The sequence below is a fragment of the Chinchilla lanigera genome, unplaced genomic scaffold, assembly GCF_000276665.1.
Source record: "Chinchilla lanigera isolate Chin_1 unplaced genomic scaffold, ChiLan1.0 scaffold00135, whole genome shotgun sequence".
Lineage (NCBI taxonomy): Eukaryota > Metazoa > Chordata > Mammalia > Rodentia > Chinchillidae > Chinchilla > Chinchilla lanigera.
Genome location: NW_004955536.1, coordinates 211,729 through 218,047, shown reverse-complemented (window position 1 = coordinate 218,047; position 6,319 = coordinate 211,729). Strand labels below are relative to the sequence as shown.

General features: G+C 40.8%; 1 protein-coding gene across 1 annotated transcript in view; it reads left to right on the top strand.

The window, feature by feature from the left end:
• Chrnb3 (cholinergic receptor, nicotinic, beta 3 (neuronal)) overlaps positions 1 to 6,319 on the top strand; it is a 39,955-nt gene that overhangs the window by 11,788 nt on the left and 21,848 nt on the right. The gene's annotated exons all lie outside the window — the stretch shown is intronic.

Below are 6,319 nucleotides of genomic sequence, written 5' to 3'. Positions count from 1 at the left end.
TTTTTTTTTGATAAGTTTGGCTAAGGGTTTATCTATTTTATTTATACTTTCAAAGAACCAACTCTTTGCTTCATTAATTCTTTGTATTGTTTTCTTAGTCTCCATTGTGTTAATTTCTGCTTTAATCTTTATAATTTCCTCCCTTTGAGCTTTGGCTTGACTTGCTCTTCTTTTTCTAGTAGCTTGGTGTGCAGTATTATTAGGTTGTTTATTTGTGCTCATTCTATTTTCCTGATGAGAGAATTAATTTAAAATCTAAGTCAATTTGCAAAAAGGGAATCACACAGAGCTCCTTAGAAATCCAGTTATATCTTAAAACATCCTGGAACTCCTGAGCATATCTGTGACTTCCCATCCTCTGGAGCAGTGAGTCTCCATCCCCCCATGTCATAAAAGCATGCAGTGTGGCCTTTTCCCCTTCATTTATTCATTTGCTCATTTATCAAACATCACCAAATATGTATCAAAGTCCTAGTTTCAGAGAATCTAGAGAAGATCCTTGCCCTTCCTCATACTGTGCTATTTTAAAAGCACAAACATGAACATGTTCAGGCCTGCTGTATGTCTGTTCCTGCCTCCACTAAGGAAAAGTTCAGAAAATTTGAAGATTGTAGGCAGAAAGCATTAAAGTTTTGTGTTTTCTTTTCCAGGTGTGCTGTGTTCAGAACAGGTTTGTCTACATTGGCCCAGGTTGCCATACCTGGGTGGCTCAGGTGGGAGACATGTGTTTCTCTTGGTTCTGGAGGCTGGAAGCTAGTGATCAGTCTGGGGGAGGCTCTCTCTCTTTCTACACAAGATGGAGTGTAGATGGAGAGTGGGAGGCTTCCAAGACAGCACAGCTTGAAGGACCTGTTTAAAGAGAGGACACTGATCCAAGCTGCTCATAATGAAGAACAGATGGGCCTCAGACATGGGATATGAAAGAGGAGGACAGAGTGTGAAAGGGCAGGGAGAGGCCCATGCAGGGACTGGGGAGTCTGGTAGATGCTGCCTTCTTGCCAGGTTCTTCCTTGCCCCTGTGGCTCTCCCTGAATAAATGTAGCATTTGTTACCAAAGAACGGAGAGAATGGTTGATGGGCAGGGCATTAGCAGTGTGTGTGACCACACTGCTGAGGTTTGAAATTGTCCCCTGAGCTTCATGTGGAGGAAATTTAATCATCATCATAATCATGTGTTGGAAGGTGGGGTCTGATGAGAAATGTGTGGATCCCAGAGACCTGTCCCCATGAATAAATTAATGCTGGGAAAGAAGGAGTGGGTTCCTTACAGAAGGACAAGTTTGTCCTCTCTCCCTCTTTCTTTTCTCCCTGTCTTTGCCTTGCCTTTGTACCATGGTGCAGCCAGAGGGCCCTCCCCGCATGCTGACCTCTTCTTCTGGGCCTTGCCAGCCTCCAGAACAGTGAGCAGTTGGTTTCCATTCATTCTAACTTAGCCAGGCTGGTCATAGTGCTATAGCAGTAGAAGGCTTCCTAAGAAAAGTACCTTTCCAAGGGGAAGGCTCTGCCTGCAGAAGGTCCAGCTTGGAAGGGAAGACAGCTGCCTCTTTTCCAAATCTCTCTTCTCTGAGCCCTCCACTCTGACCCAAACTCCCCAGCCCCACCAGCAAAGCAGAGGTGGGCAAGCTGACTGCACCACATCCCTGTGCTCAGTAGCTCCATGTAGCTCCTGTCTTGAAAGTGGGGACATTGGAATGTAGTAGACACTCACAGCTGGCATATAAACTGGGGCACCAGATATTAAAGGAGGGAGTGTGCAAAGAGACTGAGATCCCTGGTGCAAGATGACATGTCCACGAGATGGAGTGTAGATGGAGAGTGGCAGGCTTCCAAGACAGCACAGCTTGAAGGACCTGTTTAAAGAGAGGACAGTGATCCAAGCTGCTCATAATGAAGAACAGATGGGCCTCAGACATGGGATGTGAAAGAGGAGGACAGAGTGGGAAAGGGCAGGGACAGGCCCAGGCAGGGGCTGGGGTGTCTGGTAGGCTGTGATAAGGATGGGGATGGTTTTTCCCCGAGTTTGATGGGAAACCGTGTGGAAGGTTCAGCGGGGAAATGATGTAATCCTTTTCTATTTTTAAAAGTTCACTGGAGCTACTGTGAAAAGTGGGCTGTAAAGAGAGAAGGAGTGCAGAGGCAATTAGGAAGCAGTGTAGGAATCCGAGAGCAGTGGCTTCTGTGCAAAGTGCTGCCTAGAGATGATGGGAAACTACTGGAGCTGGATGCATTTGGAAGGATGTTAAGACTGAATGCAGGGAAGGAGAGGAAGTGGAGCCAAAGGGGACATCAAGAATTTTCACCCAAGCAAATGAACACCTCTTCCCTCTGAAATCTTTGAGGAATTTCTACTTCCTGCCTGCCATTTCAAGTAAGAACTCAGGGCTCCTACAGATTGGCACTCTGGCCACTGCCCAGCTGTCCGGCCCCTCCACTCAGCTCTGATTGCTGATAATGGTGGAAGAATGGAAGTTTGAGAAGGATTAAGGCTTTAAATAAAGGAGCACAATGCAAGATCACACCTCTCCCTGTTATGAGTTTGCATTTCAGTACACTTGCTTGAGCCTTCACATCTGTGTCCTGCCCCCTTGGGGCAGCCTGTTGGAACCCCTGGCAGGCTTCTGTTTGTGTGTCCATGTGCGTGTGCATGTGTGTGGGCATCTTTCACCCAAATGATAATTCTGGGTTTGCTTGGGTTAACCTTTGGAGGTCTTGCATGCAGTCATTGCCCCTCCTACGTGTCTCCCAGTGAGAAGAAGGATTTCCTGAGTAATTCCGGTGGTGTAGAATGGGTTACTGTGGATATTAATAGGGGGTTGAATATACACTGAAGGGCTGTATTTTTGAAATAATAAAGGGTTGCCTTGTTTCAGGTTTGCTGGCATAGCCTTGAAAAGGGACAAAATGTCTCTAGATGTCCTCTCTTGGCCACTTGTCTCAGTTGTGTCTAGTTCCTTAGCTTGAGAGAACATTTATTAGGATGTTTATTTTTTCTTTTTTAGTTTGTTGGTACAATTTAGGTATAGATGATGACCACATTCACTATAGGGAATTTGTATCTGTACAAATATATCTCTATATATCTTGATTCCTCTTTTTTCCCATTCCCATCTGCTCTTTTCAGACCATTTTCCCCTCCCATTCACAAAACTGTTTTCATTTTATCCTTCTTTTCTTATTTTTCTTTCCCTTCCTTCCTTTCCTCCACCTTCCCATTTCCCTTTTCCTTTTGAATGGCTTCTCTCTATATCACAATATCAATTGTACATTTTTGTTCTTATTTACACTTTAGTTTCTCACACCAGTGAGATAATATGATTTACAAGTGTGTCTGATTTATTTCACTCATGATTATGGTCACAAGGTCCATCTATTTAGCTGTATGTCTCAATTTTATCTTTCTTTATGGCTGAGTATTATTCCATTATACAAGAAAAAAGCACATCTTTTTTTTCCATTCATTGGTTAATGGGCATTTGTGTTGCTTCCAACATTTAGCTGTTACAAACACTGTGGTATGATGTTTTTAATTCTTCCAGGAATAGACCCAGAAGGGAAATAGCTGGGCCAAATGGGACCTCTAACCCTAGTTTTTTTTTTTTTCTTTTTTGATCTTTTTGAGACAAGGCGCTCATTATGAAGTTCAGGCTGGCCTTGGGCTCACTTTGTAGTCTACATTGGTCTCAAACTTGCAACGATCCTCCTGCCTCAGCCTCCTGAGTGCTGAGGTTATAGGTATGTGCCTCCACACCCTTAGTTTTTTGAGGAATCTTCACTCTGGTGGTTGCACCAGTCTACACTCCAGTCAACAGTGGAGAAAGGTTCTTTTTTCACCACAGCACTGCCAGCATTTGTTATTAGTTATTTTCTTGATAACAGCCATTCTTTCTGGAGTGAGATGGAATCTCATTGTTGTTTTAATTTGAATTTCTTGAATGATCAGTAATGTTGGGCATTTTTAAATATACTTATTGACATTTGGATTTCTTCTTCTGAGAAATGTCTATTTATCTCAGAAGCCCATTTTTGGATTGGGTGTTTGAATTTGGGGGTCTGATTTTTTTCAGTTCTTTACATGTTTTACATGTTAGTTCTTTATCTGAAGAAGAGCTGATATAAATTTTTTCTCACTCTGTGGGTTCTCTTTTCATTCTGTTGGTGATTTCTTTTTCTTTGCAATACTTTTTTAAAAGATGAGATCTCAGTTGTTGATTCTTTTAGTGGCTAGTGATAGACATGGCTGTAGTTTTAATATTCAGTATGTGGGAATTCAGTTTTTCCAGCACCATTTATTAAAGAGGCTATCATTCTTCCAGTGAATGTGTTTGGTCTCTTTGTCAAAGATAAGGTGGCTGAATGTGTTTGGAGTTGTTTCTGCATCTTTTAGTCTATTCCATTGATCCTCAAGTCTGTTTTGCCAGTACCATGCTGTTTTCATCACAGAAGCTCTGTAGTGTAATTAATGCTATCCCAATAAAAATACCGTTAACATACCTCAGAACTAGAGAAAACATCCTAAAATTCATTTGGAACTAAAAGGAACCTAGATAGCAAAAGCAATTCTGATTTATGTTTTCTTTTCTCTTTTTTCTTTTTATTTTTTTAAATATATATATTTTTTAATTTTAAAAATAAAAGGAGGAAAATATTAACAGACAGTTGACATTTTACAAAATAGCAAAGGAACAGTACAGACAGTACAGAGTTACAAACAGAGTGGTAGGGAATTAACAATGCTTGTTGTATTACATATTGATATCTTCAAAGTGGTTTCTCATGAAAACAGATATAAACATACAAAGCTGATCAACCAAGGACTCATTGACAGTTTCTTTCAGCAAAGAAATACAAGACAGTAGAACAGCCATGTTAACTATCCTGCATATACATACATACAAACTTTCTCCTTCTTTGCCTTCTCTTTTCCCATATCCCAGTTATCCTTTACCTTTGAGTGCTTTCCTATCAATTTACAATGTCTATCATATCTCCTAGTTTAAATTAATTCTTTCAGGCTTTACACTAGAGAAACAATGCAATGTTTGCACATGTATGTTTGATTTATTTCACTTATGAGTATGGTCTCTAGTTGTGACCATTTACCTATAAAAGCCTCAAGTTTATCTTTCTTTACAGCTGAGTAATATTCCATTATATAAAAGTACCACAATTTTCTGATCCAATCCTCAGTGGATGGACATTTGAGTTGCTTCCACATTTTAGCAATTACAAATTGTGCTGCTATGAACATAGGTGCACATACATCACTGTGATATGATGTTTTTAGATGTTCTGGGAAAATACCCAGCAGGGGGATAGCTGGGTGGAATGGGACCTCTAAACCTAGTTTTCTGAGGAATCTCCAACTGATTTCCACAGTGGTTTCACCAGTCTGCATTCTAACCAGCAGTGGAGAAGTGTTCCTATTTCTCCACAGCCTCGCCAGCATTTGTTATTGGTTGATTTCTTAATGCTAGCCATTCTTACGGGGGTAAGGTGGAATCTCAGTGTTGTTTTAATTTGCATTTCTCAAATGACTAATGATGTTGAAGATTTTCTCATATATTTATTTGCCATTTGTATCTCCTTGTCTGAGAAGTGTGTATTCATCTCAGCTGTCCATTTTTGGATTGGGTCTTTGAATTTGGAGGGGCTGATATTTTAAAATTCTTTATATGTTCTAAATAGAAGCCCTCTGTCTGAGGGACAATCAGCTAAAATTTTTTCCAGGTTTGTGGGTTTTCTTTTTACTTTGCTGGTGATTTCTTTAGATGTGCAGAAACTTTTTAGTAGGATGAGATCCCAGTTGTTGATTGTTTCAAGTGTTTCATGTGCAATTTGGTTTTTGTTCATGAAGTCTCTGCCTACCCCTATGTCTTCAAGGTTTTTACCTACTTTCTCTTCCAATAGCTTTAGTGTTTCTGTTTTAATATTGAGATCTGTGAACCATTTTGACTTGAGTTTGGTGGATGGTGGTAGGCTTGGGTCTATTTTCAGTGTTTGGCAGGTAGCCAGCCAATTTTTCCAGCACCATTTATTAAAGAGGCTATCATTCTTCCAGTGAGTTTGTTTGGCCCCTTTATCAAAGATTAGGTGGCTGAGTGTGGTTTTGGTTGTGGCTGTTTCTTCCAGTCTGTTCCATTGATCCTCAGGCCTGTTTTTTAGCCAGTACCAGGTTGATTTTATGACAGTGGCTTTATAGTATAATTTCAAGTCAGGGATTGTGATTCCACCTGACTTGTCCTTGTTGCCCAGGATTGTGCAAAAGCAATTTTGGACAACAAAGGCAAGGTGGAGGATTAGGATGTTTCATAGGCTCACA